The sequence below is a fragment of the Cetorhinus maximus genome, chromosome 9 (genome assembly GCF_964194155.1).
Source record: "Cetorhinus maximus chromosome 9, sCetMax3.hap1.1, whole genome shotgun sequence".
In the NCBI taxonomy this organism is placed as follows: Eukaryota; Metazoa; Chordata; class Chondrichthyes; order Lamniformes; family Cetorhinidae; genus Cetorhinus; species Cetorhinus maximus.
Window position 1 is genome coordinate 65,246,670 of NC_135887.1, and position 23,725 is coordinate 65,270,394.

The following is a 23,725-nucleotide window of genomic DNA, read 5'->3' on the forward strand; positions in this document are numbered from 1 at the left end:
TGACGACCTTTCATCAGAACTGGGAAACGTTGGAGATGTAATAGGTTTTGAGCCAAGGGTATGTGCATGGAACAAGGAAGAGCTGAGATTGAAAAACAGACGAGGTGTCTTACAGGGCCCCAGGGAATGGTGATGGGGCAAGAAAAGAAACAAAAAGATGTGCCTAGTGACTGGCACCCAAAGAAAGCCAAAACATTGGGCATATCCTAATTTCCACAGACCCAAAAGCCCAACCACAATCATTTTAAGCATAAATGTTCTGCATCACCTTCTCAAAAGGAATATCCTGGTTTATGACAAGAGGAAGCAGAACTGCTGATGTTCACCCAGTTCACTCTACAAAATAGCTGTGAAAACTGGACATAGCCAAGTCTAACAGAGCATGATTCTGGCTGCAGTGAAGGCCTACACATCACAACTATCCGCCCAGCCAGACATGAGATGTACTGTTAGGAGATGCCGAGGACAACAGTCACAAGAAGAAAATGCTGGAAAGGCAAATCAAAATCTGTGGAAGGAACAGGTTGGTTCAGACCCTTCTTTAGCTATGAAAATTAAATGTTGCACAAGCAAATTAATACCTTTTACCTGATTGTGAGAGACTTGAAAGGGAAAAAAAACAAACCGTTCTCAGCCAAAGAGCAGAAACAGTTCGATAAGAGCAGCGAAAAGACGCCATTGCAAAGCACGAGCCGGGAGTCAGCCAATCAGAGCAGCGGCTGCCGGCTTGCGGGGCCGCCTCCCCTTCAAAACCCGTTAAACCGTCTCCGTCTGCTCAACAGCCCATTCCCTTCCTCCATTCCCCTCTCCCATGCTGCCACCTTCTTCTCCCTCTCCCTGTCATGATTAGCCTCGTTGCTGATCATTAAGTTCCTGCTTCCCATCATTTTACACCTGTTGTTGAACAGTGCACATCTGCTCACAATGAATATGTGCAGGATCATGTTCAACTGTGATGCACATCTTTCCCCATTCTTAAATAGCCTGTCGACAGTCACTCTAGAATTGCACACAGTGATTTGGAAACATTACTGGAGAGCATCCAGCACAAATCATCACCTTAAAGAAGGAGAAAGCAAATCCATCAGCTCCAATTTCAAGTCAACAAATTGCCATCGAAAAACAAGGCTAATGGCGCTCACAGTTATTCATGTGCAAACGCCACAGCAATTTCAGCAAAGGGTAGATATGTGCAGTGTTGCTGCTCCACTAGCTTCATGACAACAGCATCTAACAGCCTGGCTCCCCACTTATATACATTAAAGGTCAGGGAGTTCCTATAATTGCATGATAGATACGAAGTAGGTTTTTCACAAAGAAACATTGTCATTTTTTCTTAGTTCTCTTTTAGTGATTTTTCTTAAAGGGTGCCATTTGCTGACTGGTTACAGGACCAATGTTGATGATTGAGCACCATACATTGGTGCCTTTGAAAGCCTACCATTTTCATTCCAAATAAACTTTTTGGACAGCTGCATTATTAAGATCCATTGCCAGAGTGGCTGATACTTGTGTAAGATAACTGGCATCTGATTAGCAAGCATTCAGCTTCACCATATAATAGAATTACAGTTTCATACACTGCACATACTGGGAAATAATGGTGCACTCACCTTGACCTATGATGTTATCATTGCTATTGAGTTTATTATGATAAAGGCTTTCTAATTTACCTGCAACAAAAGGAAAATATGTGTTAGAGAAAATCATACACGTAGGAAATGTTCCTGCAGGTTAAGCCAGAGGTTTCTAAAGCCTTCTTTACTGACCAACAATCATTCCTGCCCCCACCCAAGCCATTCACATCCACCTCTCTAAGAAACAAGATTGTTTTTTTCTCATCTGATATAAGGACATAAGAAAGTGGAGCAGGAGTAGGCCATTTGGCACCTTGAGCCTGCTCCACCATTCAATCAGATCATGACTCACCTGATGTGGCTTTAACTCCACTTTCCTGCCTGTCCTGCATTACCTTTGACTCCCATGTCTATCAAAAATCTATCTAATTCAGCCCTGAATATATTCAAAGATCCACCCTCCACTGGTCTGTGGGGGGAAAGAATTAGAAAGATTAATGATCTCTGAGAGAAGAAATTCCTCATCATCCTCATCTCAAATGGGAGATCCCTTATTTTTAAACTCTTCCCCCCAACCCCCCCACAGTTCCACATTCCCCCACGAGGGAAAACATCCTCTCAGCATCTACCTGTCAAGCTCTCCCCCTACTCCCTCAGAATCTTATATGTTTCAATAATATCACTTCTCATCTTCTAAACTCCAATGAGTATACGTGCAACCTGCTCAACCTTTCCTCAAAAGCCAAGCTCTTGATCGCAGGAATCAACCCAGTGAACCTTCTCTGAACTGCCTCCAATGCAAGTGTCCTCTTTAGATATGGAGACCAAACTGTGTGCAATACTCCAGACGATTTTTTAAAAATTCATTCATGGAATATGGGTATCACTGGCTAGGCCAGCATTTATTTCCCATCCCGAATTCCCCTTAAGAAGATGGTGGTGAGCTGCCTTCTTGAATGGCTACAATCTAGTGGTGTAGTTACACCCACAGTGCTGTTGGGAAGGGAGTTCCAGGATTTTGACACGGCAACAGTGGAGGAATGGCGATATATTTCCAAGTCAGGATGGTGTGTGGCTTGGAGGGAAACTTCCAGGTGGTGGTGTTCCCATGCATCTGCTACTCTTGTCCTTCTAGGTGGTAATGGCCTTGGGTTTGGAAGATGCTGTCTAAGGAGCCATGGTAAGTTGCTGTGCATGTTGTAGATGGTACATATTGCTGCCAATGTGCGTCGATGGTGGAGGGAGTGAATGTTTGTGGATGGGGTGGCAATCAAGTGGGTTGCAATGTCCTGAATGGTGTCAAGCTTCTTAAATGTTGTTGGAGCTGCACTCATCCAGGCAAGTGGAGAGTATCCCATCACACTCCTGACTTGTGCCTTGTAGATGGTGGACAGGCTTTGGGGAGTCAGGAAGTGAGTTACTCACCACAGGATTCCGAGCCTCTGACCAGCTCTTGTTGCCACAGTATTTGTTTTATTCATTCAAGGGATGTGGGCTTCGCTGGCTAGGCCAGCATTTATTACCCACCACTAATTGCCCTTGAGAAGTTGCTGGTGAGCTGCCATCTTGAACCGCTGCAGTCCATGTGGTGTAGGTACAGCCACAGTGCTGTAGGAAGGGAGTTCCAGCATTTTGATCCAGTATTTATATGGCTAGTCCAGCCCAGTTTCTTGTCAATGGTAACTCCCCAGGATGTTAATGGTGGGGGATTCAGCGATAGTAGTACCATTGAACATCAAGAGGTGATCGTTAGATTCTCTCCTGTTGGAGATGGTCATTGCCTGGCACTCATGTGGTGCCAATGTTTTTTGCCACTTGTCAGCCCAAGCCGGGATATTGTCCAGGTCTTGCTGCATTTGGACATGGACTGCTTTAGTATCTGAGGAGTCACAAATGGTGCTTTGGTGAGTCAGAATTCCCAGCTTCTGACCTTATGATGGAAGGAAGGTCATTGATGAAGCAGTTGAAGATGTTTGGGCCTAGGACACTACCCTGAGGAACTCCTGCAGTGATGTCCTGGAGCTGAGATGATTGACCTCCAACAACCACAACCATCTTCCTTTGTGCTAGGTATGACTCCAACCAGTGGAGTATTTTCCTCTGATTCCCATTGACTTCAGTTTTCCTAGGGCTCCTTGCTACCTAACTTGGTCAAATGCTGCCTTGATGTCAAGATCAGTCACTTTCACCTAATCTCTTTTGTCCATGTTTGGACCAAGGCTGTAATGAGGTAAGGAGCTGAATGGCCCTGGCAGTACCCATACTAAGTGTCAGTGAGCAGGTTATTGCTGTGAAAGTACTGCTTAATAGCGCTAACAACGACACCTTCCATCACTTTGCTAATGATTGAGAGTAGTCTAATGGGGTGGTAATTGGCCAGGTTGGATTTGTACTACTTTTTGTGGACAGGACAACTTTCCACATTGCTGGGTAGATGTCAGTGTTGTTGCTGTACTGGAACAGCTTTGCTTGGAGCGCAGCTAGTTCTGGAGCACAAGTCTCCAGTACTATTACCATAATGCTGTCAGGGCCCATCGCCTTTGAAGTGTCCAACGCTTTCAGCTGTTTCTTGATATGGTGTGGAGTAAATCAAATTGGCTGAAGACCGACATATGTGATGCTGAGACCTCTGGAGGAGACCAAGATGAATCATCCACCTGGCACTTCTGGCTGAAGATGGTTGCAAATGCTTCAGCCTCGTCTTTTGCACTGATGTGCTGGGATCTCCCATCACTGAGGTGGGGATATTTGTGAAGCCTCCTCCTCCTCCTACTCCAGTGAGTTGTTTAATTGTCCACCACCATTCATGACTAGATGTGGCAGGAATGCAGAGCTTAGCTCTGATCCTTTAACCCATGCTGCTTTCATTGTTTGGCACAGAAGTAGCCCTGTGTTGTAGTTTCATCAGGTTGAAACCTCATTTTTGGGTATGTCTGTTGCTGCTCTTGGCATACCCTCCTGCACTCTTCATTGAACCAGGGTTGATCCCAGGTTTGATGATAAATGTAGAGTGTGGAATTTGCTGGGCCATGGATTGTGGTTGATTACAATTCTGCTGTTACTGATGGCCTACAGCACCTATTGAATGCCCAGTTTTTGAGTTGCTGGATCGGTTCTAAATCTATCCCATTCAGCACAGTGGTGGTGCCACACAACACGATGGAGGGTCTCCTCAATGTGAATGCAGGACTTAGTTTCCAAAAGGACTGTTGATGGTCACTCCTACCAATAATGTCATGGACAGGTGCATCTGTAACAGGTGGATTGGTGAAGATGAGGTCAACTAGGTTTTTCCCTTTTGTTGGTTCCTCACCACCTTCCACAAGCCCAGTCTAGCAGCTATGTCCTTCAGGACTCAGCCAACTTGGTCAATAGTGGTGCAACAGAGCCACTCTTGATGACGAACATTGAAGTCCCCCACCCAGACTACATTAACTTTTTCTTTTCAGCCCGATGTTCTGATGCTATTTGTAAATTAGCAAGCTGAGTTTCTGACTCTGTGGACGCATCTTCAATCAAAACATTAATTTTAGTAGCAGGTTTACAAAAAGCGATTGGGTTTTTCATGTCACCCAGCTTTTGCTGTACAGTTTCAGTTTCAATAGCCTCAATGAACTTTCCAGAAACCACTAGAGACTGCAATACCTTATTCCCAGCCAAGTTGTTCCCTAACAAGAAATCAACAGCTTCAATGGGTAAAGTAGGAATCACACCCGCAGTAAAAAGACCAGTAACTAAGTTACATTTTAAATTAACCTTATACAAAAGAATGTGTAAACAATTTCCATCAATACCCCAAATTGCTACCTTTTAATTCAGTGAAGCTTTTAGAGAGATCTTCATGTCACCTACTAACATCAGTGACTGTGCTGATCTGTATCTGTAAAGATAATAATCAATTTGGATGCCTCATCTGATGAACATGGGGACACTTTGTGTTCAAACGAAAAATCTCTATAGCTTTCCACTACCTGATTCACCCTTTCAGTGCTTGTCATGAACTTTGCCAGTCAGGACGTTATCACTTGGGAGATTACCCCTTGACTGGACAAACACAACAGGCTCAGTTTTTAACTTTCAGCATTGAGCCTTCACATATCCTTTCTTGTGACAAAAGTAGCGTTTCGGTCCCCATGAACTAAATCTGTCCTCCGAAACCTTCATTTCTACTAACCCAAGAAGGGCCTGGCTCTTAACTTTTTCCACCTTTCTCAGCAGGGCTTGACCTCTTCTTATCATTGACCTTCATCTCATACCAGTTCCTCTAGAAAGTTCCAAAGTGCAGCTTGTTATTAATCATCTTATGAGTTAACTCATAAGTCCCTGTCATTACTGAAACTTCCCTTTCTTTATGCACTTTGTGGTCTTCCCTTATCCCCAAAGGGACATTATTTTGGAATTCCTTCACCAACACCATCTTCCTTAGGTTATCGAATTTCTATTACATCTTCATCAACCTACACCACCTGTCCAATGCCATTTCCTTTTCCCTGGCAAATTCTACATTGGTCTGGACTGTTCGCTTTCTCAAATTTCTAAATTTCTACCTGTAGGCTCTGACACTAACCTGTAAACAATGAGTATATCAGTCTTTACTTCCTTGTGATCACGAGCGCTCTGCTGAGTACATCTCCAAAATCTTCCCGACCAAAATACTTTGTAGAGTATAGCCCACCGTCCTTTTGGTCAATTCAGATTCATGGTAATTTTCTCAAAGGACACTAAATACATCTCCACTCCCTCCTCACTAAATTTAGGTACTAAGCGAAAATTCTTTGCCAAATCAAAATTAAGAAGAGTTCCCTCCAAGTCAGCCTCACTTTTTCTCGTCAAGTCAAAGCCGCGTATTGAGGACTCATGATCCATTTGAGTTTTTTCATATCTCTCTCTCTTTCCCTATCTCTTTTATTACCTATTTCCTCTCTTTCTAATTTCTTTCTTTCTTGGTTCTATTTGTTTTTTCAGTTCTGGCCAGCTGCACTCAATCACTAACAGAACTGGCCCTTTCTTCCTTGAGCCCCTGTTAACTAGCCAATTCTTCAAGGATCCTATTCCTCTTAGCTCAGGGTCTTAGGTTAATCCCCACGCCCTCTGCTACAGCCTGTAACTGTTTCAAGTCTCTGAGAGTCAGATCCTCACTTTTCAACAAAGTTTGAACCTCAAAGGTACTCATGTTGATTTCTCAATAAAATAGCAAAAACAAGTATGAAACCGTGTTTGTTTAAATGCTGAAAGTTCCAGTGAACCCCTTCTACAGTCTCTGGGTTCAATCCTTGACTTGATCCTGTGGGGGAACAATAAGCCAAAATAACCAACTTTACTGAATGACCCCAAATAAAGGAATCACTGACAAGATTTCACTTTTTGTAACGTTTACTTCAACATAAATCAAAATCAACATAAATTTCATATTAAATAGTCAATACAACAAAGATGCGTGATATATAACCACAAGCATTCACATCATTCCCCGCAGATCTTTGGCACCACAAGCCCTTCCAAAGTTCTCTAACTCAGCTTCTTGTACAGCCTCTCAATCTCTCACTTTCCCACTCAATCACTTTGGCCCTCGAGTCACTTTCACCAGCATCCGTCTTCAATCTGAGGTCCTCAAAAGCAGTCGCCACACAAACGACACACTCCTGCAGAAACTCCTTAGCTCATCTCACAATAGTTTTGATGGCATTGATTCCCCAGAGAGCCCTTTATCCGTTAAACAGTCTGGTTAGCTGTGGTAGAACTGAAGTAGCAGCAGTAATACTGTCCTAGTCACAATCACTGCTCTCATCGTCTTCAGCTTTCTGCCCTGTTTAAATGTAGTACACACGACTCTTGCTAAATGAGCCTTCTACCTTCTCCCCTCTGCTGCAGCTCTCCTTTCTGTCTAGCCACACGGCTTAACTTCCCTCCTGTTGGTGCTGCTTCCAGGTCAAGGGTTCCCAGGTCACATATGTTTCATGTATAAGTATAGCAGTCTTCTTCAGTGTGTGTCTGTGAGAGGTCTCTATTGAACTGACCTAAGATGCCTGCCTCCAGAGGCAGAGTGCCTTATGGCAAAGACACATGCTTATGGCAAGCCAGTTAGTCAGTACTGCATTGCATTTCTAAAACCCAAACATCCCCTTTTTCATATGAAAAAAGATACAAACATCCCCCGGGAAGATCTCTCAGGCGTGCACACTGCCATCAAGCACAGGGCCAGGAATGGTCCAGTCTCACAATTATTCCTAAAGGGGACAAGATTGCATTCTGCATGAGAAGCCTCACCTACAGAGAGATCAGGCAGGACTTCTTGCACAATATTTTCCATTATTATTTCAGATTGTTGATCATGTGCAGAAATTTCTAGTATGCACTCCCTGCCAGCAGTGTGAGTTTGGATAATGATGCACCAAAATCAGCCAGAGCTGAAGTAATAAAGGGTTATCACCCCCTTCATTTTTTTTTTAGTATTAATGGGAAAGTTTGCTTGAGCATGAGGCTGTAAACTCAATTTTACACACTCAATACAGCCCATTTCTCATTGATATCCATTCTCTCTTTATGTTGAGGCATTTTGGCAGAATGAGAAGTAGGCAGAATGACAATATATGTACCAGCAGGAGACTGTGCCCGATTTGCTCATGTACCACTGGTAGATTCAGCAAGGCTTTCATTTTCAGACTGCTCCAAGTGACCACAGGCCCTGTTATTTTAAGTATAAGGACAGCACTCTCCTTTACTGTGTGTCTATGAGAGGCCTGCATTAAACTGATCCCAAGATGTCTGCCCCCAGAGGTAGAGTGCCTCATGGCAGTGTCACATGACTATGGCAAGCCAGTTAGTCAATACAACATTGCATTTCCAAAACCCAGACAGCCTCTTTTTCCATATTAAAAAAGATACAAACATCCCCTTTATTCCCAGTGAATAAAAGATACATTTGCATGCATGATCCTGTGTGACTGAGTTCCCCAAATTACACACTCTATACCCAGTGCTCTCATGCATTGACAATTGTTTAGTCTACTATTTAGTCTCTGCACATGCATTGCAGTCTTTAAACCATGCAGGTTTCTTAATGGAACATGCATGCGTCGACGCTGGCTGTTCGTTTGGGTGATGTTCCTTGTCTGGAAAGTGTTATTCCCATGGCACTTGTTGCCTTCGTGACTGTTGTTGCATTGCTGTTGTTGGGGACTCATAGAACTCTGGGGTTGATGGTAGTTCTGTACTCAGTACAGCTGGTGAGATCCCTTCTTCCTGACCGCCCGATTGCAGTGAAGGAACAGCTTTGCTAGTTGTCTGGATGTACCTACAGTTGCGCCAGTATATTTGGTCGTTCACCTCCATTGCGTACCTTCGAGGTGACAATTGCTCTATGCATGTGTCAAGTTTCCACATAGGCTGACTCCTGTTAATAGCCCTGACTGACTCTCCAATGCTCAGCTCTGGCAACGGTTTGATGGCCTTGTCAAACTGAAATTTGGCCCTGTTGTTTCACCTTTATCTTTTCACTCCAGTCTGTTACTACTTCTGGTTTCGGTAGCTTTTTTGCTATTGGAAGAGTAGTTTGCTTATGGTGTGACATCAGTCTTTGGACAGGACTATTTTCCATGCCTTCAGTCGGTGTGTTTCTCCGCTCAAGGATTGCCTTGTATACGTCAGTGCTAGATTTTCTTGATTTCTTGACAAGTTCTTTGGTGATTTTTACTGTGCCTCAGCCTTTCCATTCGACTGGGGATAGTGTGGAGAAGGTGTGTAGTGTTGAGTTTCCCCAATCCTTTGTGAATTGGTTGAATTCTTCACTTGTGAACTGAGGGCCATTGTTACTCACAATGTTTGGAATAACATAGTGACTGAAGTGTGCTTTGAGGCATTCTACTGTTTCTCTCATTGTCATTGAATTCAGCTGGTCTAACTCCCAGTAGTCAGAATAGTAGTCTATAGTGACAAGATAATCAGTTCTTGCCAAAGTGAAAAGGTCTACTCCCAGCTTCATCCATGGTCTGTCTGAGATGTCATGCATTATCAATGGCTCCCTAGCTTGTTTAGGTTGGTACTCATTACACGCAACACACTGGCCAATGTAGTCTTTAATTTCATTGCTCATGTTTGGCCAGTAGATCTCTTGTCTTTCTCAGAGTCAATTCAATTCCTTTATAGCTTGCATGAATGCACTTCAGCGTCGCTCAACTCCTTAGGGACAATGATTTTATTTGCTTTGTACAAGATGCCATCTTTGGCTGTCAATTGATCTCAGTGTGCCTAATATACTCTTGTGACCATAGGTGTGTCCTTGCACCTTGTTGGGTAGTTTGCTTGATTTGAGCAAGGCACTCGTCTGTCAGATTCAATGGCCGGAATTTTCCAGCCCTGCATGGTGAGTTCCCCTGTGATGGGGCTGGCAAGCTATTGAAATCTCCATTCACATCAACAGGGCCAGAAGATCCCACTGACCTGAGGGACTGGAAACTTCCAGCCAATGTCTCTGTTGGGTTAATGGTTTCCAGATTATGCCTAGCTGCTCTTTCACGTTGAATCTGGAAGATGCTGCATTCTGTTGTAGCATCCTCAACTTTCTTCATGGGGAACAGTGGTCTTGACAGCATGTCTGCAATGTGCATCTGGTTTCCTTGCTTGGATGTCACACCCAGATGATACCTTTGTAAACAAAGTAACATTCCTTGCAGTCGTTTTGGAGCAGATATTAGCAGTTTGCAAAAAATACTGTGAAGGGGCTGATGGTCAGACTCCACTGTTACTTTATCTTTCCCAAGTTGGTACTGATGAAAAAGCGCAGACAAAAACAATAGGCAGGCACTCTTTCTCACTCTGAGCGTAGCGTTGTTCCATTTGCATTGGTGCCCTGGATGCAAAAGCAACTGGCTCTCCTTGCTGCAGAGCTTCCCCCAGACTCGCTGGCATCACACTCATTGATGTCATAGCACTTCAACACTGGCTGTCATCAGTAGTTGTTTGATTTTAGTGAACGCTGCTTCTTGTTCTGTGCCCCAATACTACAGCACCTCCTTGGCTATGAGCTTGCTTAATGGCCCACACTCTACTGGCAAATTAGACAAAAATTTTGCAAGATAGTTTACGAATCCAACAAATTGTTGCGTTGCTTTCATGTCTGTCCGTCACTGCATCGCTGCTACAACTCTCACCTTGTCAGGATCCAGATGAAGATCTTTTGCCATCAATATATGATGTATGTACTTGACTTCAGGCATCTTCAGCTGCAGTTTTTTCTTGTTCAGCTTCAGATTTATCTGGCGAGCTCTCTCTAGCAGTCGTGTTAAATTCTGATCATGGTCAGCTATGGCTTCTTCCATTGTCTCCCCACATCTGTAGACTCATAGATCATTCACTATGGCTTACAATCTGGGAAGATCACTGACTATCTCATGCTGTCTGCATTGATACTCTTCTGGAGCTGTGGAAGTGCCAAACAGCATGGACAACCATCTGTATCTCCTGAACAATGTCCAGAATGTTGTTAGAAAGCTGCTGCTCACTTGTCAGTAACCATCCTTCGCATCTAGGGTAGTAAATATCTTTGCCTTAGCAAGTCGCGGCAAAATTTCTTCGATGGTTGTCATGGGGTAATGAGATCTCTTCAATGCTATTGCCTTTGGGTCTAAGCATACCCACAGCTTTCCAGGTTGTTTCAGTGCTACCATGCTGCTAATCCAGTCTATAGGAGTTATCACTTTTCTGATTATTCCCCTCTTTTCCAGCTCTTCATTCTTATCTTTCAGGCTTGACTGAGGGCAGCTAGAGTTCTTCTCAGCAGATGCTGAATTGGCCTTACACTCTCATCTACTTCTAGATGACATTCTCCTGCTAGACATCCCAATTCTGTAAATACATCTTTGTACTCCTCTAGGATCTGTTCAGCGGTCAATGGTTTTATGTGCTGTGACACATTGTAATCCTCTGTTGGCACGTTTAGGGTTACCAGTCCAAGCTTTAGACTTGCTTCAGCTGAACTGAGTGGCCATTGCATCCCATCCATGAACTCCAGATCTTCCTTTTCGCCATTGCATTGGGTTGTCGCACTCATTTGTCCTCTCAGTATTAGTATCGTGCTATCATATAGCCTCAATCTTACTTTTGAGGGCTTAATTTTCAGTTCGGCATGTTGAGCTACTTTGCACAGCTCTGTGAAGATCATGATGTTGCATGACGCGCCCGTGTCTGACATTTATTATTTGCTTGATACTCTCCTTGGGTCATCATTGTAACAGTTACAAACCATTTGTCTCCTATAGAGTTGTGGGAACATGTATCATGTACAGTGCTTCATCTGCTGATCTCTCTGCAGTGGCCATCTGTATCAGCTTGTTTAGCTTCGTTCTGGCCTAGTACTTGTGGGTGAATTGATTTTGCTTCTTACAGTTAAAACACTGCTTTCCCTATGCTCAGCAATTATTTTTCTCCTGTGCATGATATCTTCCACAACATTTGCATCCTGCCCTTTGACTGCAAGTACTTGGACTGTCTCAGCAAGTTTCTCCTGCTCTGCTCAGCCATAACTATGCTCCAACTGACGTTTCACAACTTCCGCATTTCAGCATGTCTATCGCTTTCTTTAGCGTCAGTTTCTCATCTTTCATTATACTTGCTCTCACCGAGGAGTCTCTCATGTTTAATAGGCGAATATCCATTTACTGAATAGGCAGCAGAAAATACTCTGTGAATCACAACTGTTTTATTGTTAAACTATAGTTCTCTACAAATACCAGTTTCCAATCTTCCCTTCCAAATCCTCTCCCTTTCCAGATGTAAACCTAGCTACTGGGGAAAACCCAGTTCTTAAGTACAGGCTTCAATGAGCATCACCTGCTCTCAATTCACTCTGAAGCTTGTCCTGGTTTACTCTTAAAGGGGCCTGCATTTATAACATTGTCATCTCACACCTAGGACCAATCTATCTTTAATCATATCATCTTTTAGCTGTCCAAATTCACATGTTTCTGCCAGCTGCATTACTGCCATCATGTATCATTCAATGGTCTCATTTTCATTCTGAACTCTAGTGTTGAATACATAGCATTCATATGTAACATTGACTGGGTTTAAAATGTGCATTCAAGGCTTTGAAAATCTCATCTTTTTTCTTTGCTCGTCTGTTAGATTTAGAGTGGTATACACTTTGTAGCAATCCTTTCCCCGCAGTGTTAACAGTGTGGCTATTCGTATTGGTTCAGGCTTGTCCATTAAGTCTGTTACAATCTCAAATTTTTGGCATTGTGAATGAAAGAACTGGCAGATTTGCCTTGAATCATTTTTAATGCTACTGAAGATTTGATTAGAAAATTTACTGCAGCCATTGTTCACTCAATCAGTATTTTTAACTTGCAGCCTCTGTCTCTGTCTGTGTTTCCTTTGTTCCTTTTCTCTGCAGCCAGTAATTTCACTTGCAGCCTGTGTGTGCTTTTGTCCTTCCTTCATCAGTTTTTTTTTGCAGATTTGTACTTTTATGTGCCTTTCTGAGCTGTCTCACTTGCACCATTTGTCTGTTTTCCTTTATTCTTTTCAGTAGCCTTTTTTTTTTGCAGCTTTGAACCTTTGTGTCCCTGGGTTCTCATTGTCTACTCTGCTCCTTTTGCAGGGTTTAAAAATCTATTTTTTCTTCACTTCTGTACACCATGTTTCATGTATAAGGACAGCAATCTTCTTTGGTGTGTGTCTGTGAGAGGTCTAAGATGTCTGCCTCCAGAGGCAGAGTGCCTCATGGCAGAGTCACATGACAATGTGAAGTCACTTAGTCAGTACAGCATTGCATTTCCAAAACCTAAACAAACTAGTATTTCTTACTACACAAGAAAATTATAATTGATTCCTTTATAATTGATTCAACCTCTTAAAAATCCTTCCCAGGCCTTCTTAAAAAAAAGATTCCACAGATATTTTAAAGAAATTACAAGTTTTCTTTACTGTACTGCTTCTGGGTCAAAGGTCGTCATACTAATTTGATAATCTCTCTAGCAATTGGACCTGCACCCTCATCCTCCCCAATCTTTTCCCTCCTTTATTCTTCCCAGCTGCTCCTCTGGGGCTACAGGCCTCCTCATCCAAGGAACTCTGTCATTGTTAATCCTATCTTTCCCCCAAATGACAATGTACCCCAACTGTACTGGAACTTCACCTTTAAAGGCAACCCATTGGCCTGTTATGTTTTACCTGCCAATCTTTGATTCCATTTGCCTGAGTCAAATCCATTCTCATGCCCTTGAAATTAAATATTTTCTTTTCTAACTTGCTCCTGGACCTTTTCTGTGGCTAACCTAACCTGCATGGTTCTATGATCGCTGTTCCCTAGATGTTCCCCTACTGTAACATGATTAATTTGATCCACCTCAATCCCCAAAACCAATTCCAATAATTCCTCCTTCCTCACTGGGCCAGAAATATACTGATCAAGACATCAGAAACTCTTCCTGCTCTCTGCCATTTTCTCTCTCACAATGACAGTCGATATTAGGATAATTAAAGTACCACATTATCACCAGTCCTTAGTTATGCAACTCCCTTTACCTTCCCTGTAAATTTGCGCCACTATACATTTCCCATTAACTGGTGGCCTATAGAATGCACCCAGAGTGTAATGGAACCTCTCTTTTGCACTGTAATTTCCTTCTTAATCAATACTGGTATCCCTCCTCCTTTCTTTCCTCCCCTATCTTTCCTGAACACCTTCCATCCAGGATAATATAGTTCCCAGTCCTGCCCTTTTTCAAGCCAAGTTTCTGTTATTGCCACCAACATTATATTCCCATATGGTTATTTGCACCTGCAGCTCACATACATGCACTGTAAACCTAATTTAGACCTTATTTCATTCCCTCTTATTCTGACCCCACCTAAAGCCTTGCTATAAAGTGAAATTGTGATGAGTCAAACTCGGATGACACAAATTCCAGTTAAGTTAGAAGTTGTCAACCATTCCTGCTGGCAGAATAGCAAATCCCATAGAACGATGCCCATGACAAGCCAAAATTCCACACTGATAACTTGGATTAGCCAAACGTGTTTAAGCTTGTCATATGACCATGCCAACCAGAACAGAGTTAGACCACACAAAAGTTTGAAGTCGTGGAGCACTGGGCATTTTTCAATACAAAGCTCGGGCCTTTTACAAGGTCAGGCCATTCTAAGGTGTGAACAAATTGAACCTTTTCACACATTTACTGTTTTACTGTTCTTTCATTTGGCATTGGAATCTGTTGTCTTTGACATGTGTAGGCATATTGGATTACATAGAGACACATTCATGTGAGAATGGGGCCTCCTCGCTAGCACGAAGTTCCACTTAACACAAATTTGTGGGTGGATCCCCTGGGATTTGACTCATTAGGATTTTACTGTACCTTTTTAGTGCTATCTATCTCTCCCAATCCTTTGTACACCTTGTTCCTCCTTTCTAAATCACATCCAGGTTCCCAACCCATTGCCAGGTTGATTTAACTCCTTCACAAAGCACTATCAAACTGCCCTGCCAGAATATTGCTCCCAGTTCTGTTGTGGTTCTCACATTGCCTATGTTCCACCTTCCCCAAAATTGGTCCTAATGTCTCAGGAACCTAAAGTCTTCCCTCCTGCACCAGATCTCCAGCCACACATTTATCTGCTCTATCCTCATTGGCACATGGCACTGGGAGTAATCTGGACATTCCGAGCTTGACATCCTTTATATTCATCTCGTTTCAAGCTCCCGAAAGTCTGCCTGCAGGACCTCATCCATTTCTCTACCTACTTTTTTGTTAACAATAAGGACCAGACAATATGTACCTCAGAGTGCACTGCAGCCACTCGGTGACATCCTTGACCTTTTACTAAGGAGACAACATACCACCATTCTTTTAAGTATCACTATTACTTTCTTTTTCTCAATCACCCTCTTGCACCACACTGCCCCACCCCTCCACCACTACTGATCCACACAAGGTGCCAATCTTTGGCTCTTTCTACATTCTCTGAAGAAGACAAGGGAGTCAAGGATTATGGGAGTGGGGTGGGCAGATGGAAAAGTGGAGTTGAGACCACAACCAGATCAGCCATAATCTTATTGAATGGCAGAGTAGGCTGGAAGGGCTAAATGGCCTACTCCTGCTTCTACATCCTATGTTCCTAAGAACCATCCCTGTCACCATTATTCAGAACTGATTAATATTTGGAGAGTCTGATATACATAGGGGACTCTATCACCACCTGCCTGGTCCTGCTATTCTGCATAGCAGGCACCACTCCCTCGCTGCCTGATTACCCTTAAGCTGCAGGGTAAGCACCTCTGGAAAAATGCTATGGAAAAATCTATTATAAATAAATATGAATAGACCACATGGCATCAATCTAAGCACAACATGATAAAGGCACACCCTGGCTAGACAACACTCCAAAGTCGGCCTCACTAACATCTGGGGCCCTTTGCCAAAATTGGCAGAGCTGCCCCACTGCCCCCACCACCCGCAGACTAGATAAAGCAACAGCCTAACATAGCCATACTCACTGAATCATACTATTTAGCCCACACTCATCCGTCACCATCCCCATGTATGTCCTATTATTCCACCAACAGGACAGAACCACCAGAGGTGGTAGAACAGTGGTATACAGGTGGGAGGGAGAGGTGTCCTCGGAGTCCTCAAAAATGTCTCCAAACCCCTTGAGGTCTCATGGCATCAGTTGCCCTCCCTCTGCAGGTGAATCAATATTCCTCCATGTTGAACACCACATAGAAAGGTGAAGCTACTAGACTAAGCCAGCAGCAGGTGTTGAGAGGATCTATTACAGATGCATCTATCCATGACAATATTAGTAGAAGTGATTGGCACAATTTCCTTGTGAAGATGAATTATTGCATTCATACTGAGGACATGTTGTGTGCCAGTACCACCGTGCTAAATGGATAGATTAAGATCAGATCTAGCAGCTCAAAACTGGCCATTCACGAGGTGTTGTGGTCCAGCATGACTGTATTCAACCACAATCCATAACCAGATGGCCCTGGCAAAGTTTTTCACTCTATCATTGCCATCAAGCCACGGAATCATCCTTGTTTCAGTGAGGAATGTAGTATGCCAAGAGCAGCACTAAGTAAAAAATTAGGTGCCAACCTGGTGGAGCTACAACACAGAAGTACAAGCACACAAAACAGCCGAAGCAGCATGCTAGAGATGGACATAAGCAATTCCACAACCAGCCCTGCCACATGCAGTTGAGAATGGTGGTGGGTAGTTAAACAACTAACAGAAAATGGATGCTCAGCAAGCATCCCTACCTGCAATGATGGTTTAACCCTGCGAATGCAAAAGACAAGGTGGAAGCATTTGCAACCATCTTTAGCCTGAAGTGCTGAGCAGATGATCCACCTCGGCCTCTTGCTGTGGTACCCACCATCACAGACACCAGTTTTTGGCCAATTCCATTCACTCCACGTGATGTCACAAAAAAAGCTGAACACACTGAATACAGCAAAGGCTGTGAACCCCGACAACATCCCAGCTGTAGTGCTGAAAACCTGTGCTCCAGGACTAGTTGCACCTCAAACCAAGTCGTTCCAGTACAGATACAACACTGCTAACTCTCTGCTTACTGATACTTAATTTTGGATCTTCCAGGGTCACTTGGCTTCAGGCCTCATAACCAGCCTTGATCCAAGAAAGGACAAAAGAGCTGAATTCCAGAGGTGAGCGTGAGAGTGACTTTCCTTGACATCAAGGCAGCATTTGATTGTGTGTCATCAAAGAGACCAAGTAAAATTGAAGTTAATGGGAATCGGGGGGAAGCTCTCCATTGGTTAGAGTCATAGCTTACACAAAGGAAGATAGTTGTGGTTGTTGAAGGCCAAATTTCTCAGTCCCAGGGCATCACTGCAGGAGTTCTTCAGGGTAGCGTCCCAGGCCCTACCATCTTCAGCTGCTCCATCATGAGGTCAGAAATGTGGATGTTTGCTGATGATTGCACAGTGTTCCATTCCATTTGCAATTCCTCATGATAATGAAGCAGTCCTTGCCCGCACAAAGCAAGCCCTGGACAACTCTGGACATGGGCAAAGTGGCAAGTAATTTTCTAATGACACATGTGCCAAGCAATGACCATCTCCAACAAGAGAGAATCTAATCATCTCCCTTGACGTTCAATGGTATTATCATTACTGAATCCCCCACCATCAACATCCTGGGGGTTACCATTGACCAGAAACTTAACTGGATCAGCCATATAGGTTCAAGAGCAGACCAGAGGCCAGGACTCCTGCGGCGAGTAACTCACCTCTTGACTCCCCAAAGCCTGTACACCATCTATAAAACACAAGTCAGGAGTGTGATGGAATACTCTCCACTTGCCTGGATTAGTGAGCTCCAACAACACTCAAGATTCTCGACACCATTCAGGGTCAAACATCCCACTTGATTGGCACTCAATTCATCACCTCGATTCATCACATTCACTCCCTCCACCACCATCGCGTCATGGCAGCAGTGTGTACCATCTACTAGATGCACTGCAGCAACCCACCAAGGCTTCTTCCAAACTCGCGACCACTGCCTGGAAGAACAAGGGCAGCAGTCGAATGACAACACCATCACCTGGAAGTCCCCTCCAAGTGTCACACCATCCTGACTTGTAAATATGTTGCCAATTCTTCATCGTTACTGGGTCAGAACTGTGCGCAGCAGTTCAAGAAAGTGGCTCACCACCATTTTCTCAAGGGCAATTCTTTATTATTTCATGGATTGTGGGCATCACTGGCAAGGCCAGCATTTGTTGCCCCATCCCTAATTGCCCTTGAACTGAGTGTCTTGCTAGGCCATCTAAGAGTCAATCATATTATTGTAGATCTGGAATCATATAGGCCAGACCACATAAGATTGGCATAATGCCTTCTCTAAAGAGGGGTTTTTACAACAATCAATGATAGCTTCATGGACAAGGTCACTAAATTCCTCCACCTGCCATAGTGAGATGTGAACCCATGTCCCCAGAGCATCAGCCTGGGCCTCTGGATTAACAGTCCAGTGATATTACCACTACGCCACCATCTACCCATTAAATTAAGGTTTGGTAATAAATACTATAAATGCCAACCTTACTCATGACACCCACATCCCAAGAATGAATAAAAAATATTTCCAGCACAGAATCAGACCGTTCTACCCTAAAGGTTTCTGCTCCACATGAGCTTCCTCTCAGCCTTCTTCATCTAAGCCCATCAACATATATTTCTATTCATTGCTCCCACGTGTGTTGTTCTGCTGCTTATATTCATTTATGCTGCTTGTCCTAATTATTCCTTGTGATAGCAGAGGCTAGGAATCGTGCAACAAGTAACTCACCTCCTGACTCCCCAAAGCCTGTCCACCATCTACAAGACACAAATCAGGAGTGTGATGGAATACTCTCCACTTGTCTGGATGAATGCAGGTCCAACAACACTCAAGAAGCTGGACACTGTCCAGGACAAAGCAGCCCGCTCCATTGGCACCACATCCACAAACATTCACTCCCTCTACCACCGACGCACAGTAGCAGCAGTGTGTACCATCTGCAAGATGCACTGCAGGTATTCACCAAGACTCCTTCAACAGCACCTTCCAAACCCACAACCACTACCATCTAGAAGGACAAGGGCAGCAGACACATGGGAACACCACCACCTGGAAGTTCCCCTCCAAGCCACTCACCATCCTGACTTGGAAATATATTGTCGTGTCTTCAATGTCACGGTCAGAATCCTAGAACTCCCTCCCTAACAGCACTATGGGTGTACCTACACCACTTGGACTGCAGCAGTTCAGGAAGACAGCTCACTATCACCTTCTCAAGGGCAACTAGGAATGGGCAATAAATGCTGGCCCAGCCAGCAATGCCCATATCCCATGAATGAATTAAAAAAATAATTCTGGTAAACCTCTTCTGCACAGCATCTTGAATACATCTATCTTTTTTCTAATACGGAGACCATGTGCAGGATTTTGGGTTTTGACCCCAACACCAGGGTCAAATGGGGAACACAACTCTACACTGTTAGAAACAGTCATCCCTCGAATTGGCCAGTTAGAGGCTAGAGGGTGGGCTTGCAGGCCAAATGAGGATGGCAGGCAGGCTCTCAAAGCTGGAGAACTAATCTGCAGCTCAGAAGAAGCAGCAGCCTGCAGCTCAGGTAATTGAGGAAGAGCCAGCATCTCCATCTTCAGACCTTCTCTCTCTCCAACTTTCAAAAGTTGAAAAATAAAAGATGGCCTCAGCAATCACACCACCATTGTGGAAGCGGTGCCCCTCCACAGAGCAGCCTGTGGCCATAACTGCGGCCAGACATCTGGGGAGGACCTCAAAGCCTGCCTGGATCATTGGTCCCCAGTCTGCTGCTGGGAGGCCACCTCCAAGCAGTTGGCCTAGGCCCTGACGCCTCAGAGGCCTATTGGCTGACTGGAAAATTTCAGGCCTTGCTAGCTTCTCTTAATTGAACTGTTAGCCCTTTGGACCCGCATTCTTTCTCTGGGAAAATAGACCGGCACAGGGTAGTGACAGAAACCAGCACATTGGCTGGCGGCATGAATTTTCATACTCATCCACCTGCATACTAACCCCCATTTTGGTGTTGAAAATTTAGCCACAGAAATCTAAGTAGCCTTAAATGCAGCCCAACCAAGGTGTCATACAAGTTCCACATAACATATCTGATTTAAAATTCTCCTCTAGAAATGAACCCTAGTGCTTTGTTTGCTTTTTATGGCCTTATTAATTTGTGTCTCTAATTGTGGTGATTTGTGTATCAGTACCCTAGATCCCCCTGTTCCTCTATCCCATTTAGATACTTATTTTCCAAGGAATATGCAAACCACCTTATTCTCCCTAACAAAGCGTACTACATCACTCATATCCATATGGAAGTTGCCAAATATCCATCCATTCTGCAAGTTTACTAATGTCTTCCAGTATTTTGTTGTCATTCTCCTCTATATTACCCACACCCCACAATTTGGTGTTATCCCCATATTTTGAAATTGTATTTCTGTTGTTGTAAATGGTGAAAAACAACGTTTTCAATATTGAATCTTGTGGAACAGCATTTCTTATGACACTTTTCAATGTCTAGCTTTATTTTTTAGATCCTGCTGTGTCTTGAAGCCTAGGTCATCTATAAACTTGAGGTATACAACTCACTATGTCTTTGTTCAAGTTATTAAAAACATGGTAAAAGATGTGACCCCATTACATACCTCTCAAGACCCCCTCAAGCTGTCAGTGAAAGAAAGCTTTACTAACATATGAAAATGATGGTCAGGAAAAGATTAACTACTCCATCATTATCCACACTCTAGGATTCATAGCTAGAAATGTCAAACCATTCCACATAGAATGTAAAGCCAATGCAGGAAAGAAAGAAATCTAGAAGATTCCTCTCTGACTCCTTTAGGTGATTAAAACCAGTGCTGGTTATTGTGTGGGATCACTTTAAAGAGACCATAAGTGGAGATTCACCGAAGGAACTGATGCCCCATCTCACATGGCCAAGAGTTGTGGATGTAGATGAACAGTGTAAGGGGTCTGTCTGTCTGTCTATCATTCATCATATATTGTTTGTATTTTTGTCATCCACATAGTAGAGGAGGAATTAGTATGATATTGTGGCAGCAGTGGGATTTTTGAGGAACACCATGTACGGCAGTGTGACAGTGCTGGAGAAATTATGAACCAAGTACAATAAAATGCCAGTGCCCTGATTGTTTACGTGGACTGGTTGAAGTTACCTCAGAAGCTCAGCAGCACAGAAGACCATACCACAGACAGGAGCCCAGGAGGCTGAAGAGCTGGGTGAGTACCATAGCCACACAACAGCTGGATCAGAGATCAAGGGGCAAGTTGAATAGCCAAAGAATCGGTAGGGTTGAATGTCCTGGCAACAGGCCAGAATTTGGGGAAACAGCTTGTCACTCTTGTTGCATGTGAATTTCTGTGCTAACTTGCTTTGTGGTTGGGTCCTATTGTGAAAGCGCAGGGGTGGTGCCATCGGAAGAGTTGTGGCTGCAGCACTTAAAAAAAAGACAGAGCTTTAAAAAAAAAGAGCTTTGAGTAAATGGAGCTACTAAGTAAGCTGCAGCTGGACGAAGAAGGAAGCCTAACAATAAAAGGCAAGCCTGTGGAAACGCTGTGTCCATAAAAGGCAAACCTGTGAAGAAGAAAGAAGACAGCACATTAAGAAAATGGCACTTAAATCCCCATTCATGAGCTTTAAGGCATCAGATATAGTGCATGAGTTCAGGTTATTTTGCCAACAGATAGAACTGTGTTTCCTGGATTAAGGCGTAAGTGAACCAGAGAGACAGGCTGTAAAAACCAAGAATGTTACTGGGCAGTGAGGGACGGCACTGGATGAACATCAGGATTGATAGCTGAGGATCAGAAGGAATCTAGCAAGATATTAACACTCCTGGAAGATCAACACAAAGTAATGGTCAACTTCCAGATCCATAGGTTAGAGCTGTTGACATACTGGCAATGACAAGATGAGTCCATCAACTAGTTTGTGACAAGGTGTTGAACTAATGCCCAGGAGTGCGACTTTTTGGATATTGAATTGTTGGAATGGATTTTGGAGCATGTCATCAAGTCTACCCCAAATCAGACCTTTCAAAAATACCTACTAGAGAAGTAAAAATGGCACAGCATCGAGGTGTTACTTAACGACAAAAAGAAATTTGAAGCCTTTGGGTGGAATTTTCCATGCTCACTGGCGTTGGGCATGTTTGGCAGCATGAGCAGACAATACGGCGAGAAGGCCAAAAATCAGTTTCACAATGTTGTGAAACCAGTTTGCAATCGTCTGCTCTGCCCCGTCAATGGCAGGTTGCGTTTCCTGCTTTCAGAAACCTCATTGTAATACATCTGCATATCATTATAAGCCCAGCCCACTGGAATCATCCCCTCACGCTTGATCGTCCGCCCACTTTGGTGTGATTGCACACTGACATGTTTCACAAATGTACATAAACAACGTGCACCTGGCAAGCTGCACTTCACTCTGGACTTCGAGGTTTGTTTGCCTACCTGCCTTCGGGCAGCACTCAGTCATCAGTGCCAGGCTTCACAGGCAGAACCACATCACTTTTAGGGGGGCTCACAGGCAGATCTCTATCTACCAGATCAGCCATAAGGCGGGGGGTGGCTTTTCAATGGCTGCAGGGCTAGGGCTTGCTTGGGGAAGAGGGGTATCCCAGGGTGTGTGTGGGGCACAAGTTGATTTGTGCAAGTAGTGTCAAGATGGTGAGGGTTCAGGAGGAAGTCTACAGAGGAGATAAGGCCAGATGGAGATGTGACGGTGTGTGTGAGACAGCGAGTGTTGATGTCCCTTGAATTGGCAGTGAGTGAAGCGCCAGTGAATGTGTGATGGATTGAGTATGTGAGTTTTGAATGATGAGATGGTCGCCATACCCTGGCTGCACGGATGAGACCTTTCATCCTCTATCTGCATTGGATGGCCAACCTTTTCTGTTTCATGGGAATGCATGATTAGTGAGGGTGGATTGGGATGATACAGCGTGAGAAGCCGCCATTGCAGCCAGTGGGTAAAACGCCCTTTTTCCCGCCTGCTACTGCACTTAGGGTGGAATCGTCCTAGATTTGCACTTTGTGTCTGGGTGCCAACAGTTACAGGGTTGGGGGTGTGAGGGCCCTACAACAATTCATTTATTCTTTCATGGGATATGGGCATCACTGGCATGACCAACATTCATTGCCCATCCTCAATTGCCCTTGAAATAAGTAGCTTGCTAGGCTATTTCAGAGAGCAGTTAAGAATCAGCCTCGTTGCTTTGGGTCTGGAATCACCTGTAGGTGGGACCAGGTAAGAACAGCAGATTTCCTTCCCTAAAGAGCATTAGTGAACCAGGTGGGTTTTTACAACAATCAACAATAGTTGTCATGGTCACCATTAGTGAGAACAGATTTATTAATTAAATTTAAATTCCACCAGCTGCCTTGGTGGGATTTGAACCCATGTCACTAGGGCATTAGCCTGGGCCTCTGAGTTACTAGTCCAGTGAGATTGTCACTATTTTCCCATAATCAGAATAGTAACCGAGGCTTGGAAAGATGCCAAGCTTTGCAGTGAAAATGTCCTGACCCACACAGTTGTCCAGTATACCAGGACCGGTGCA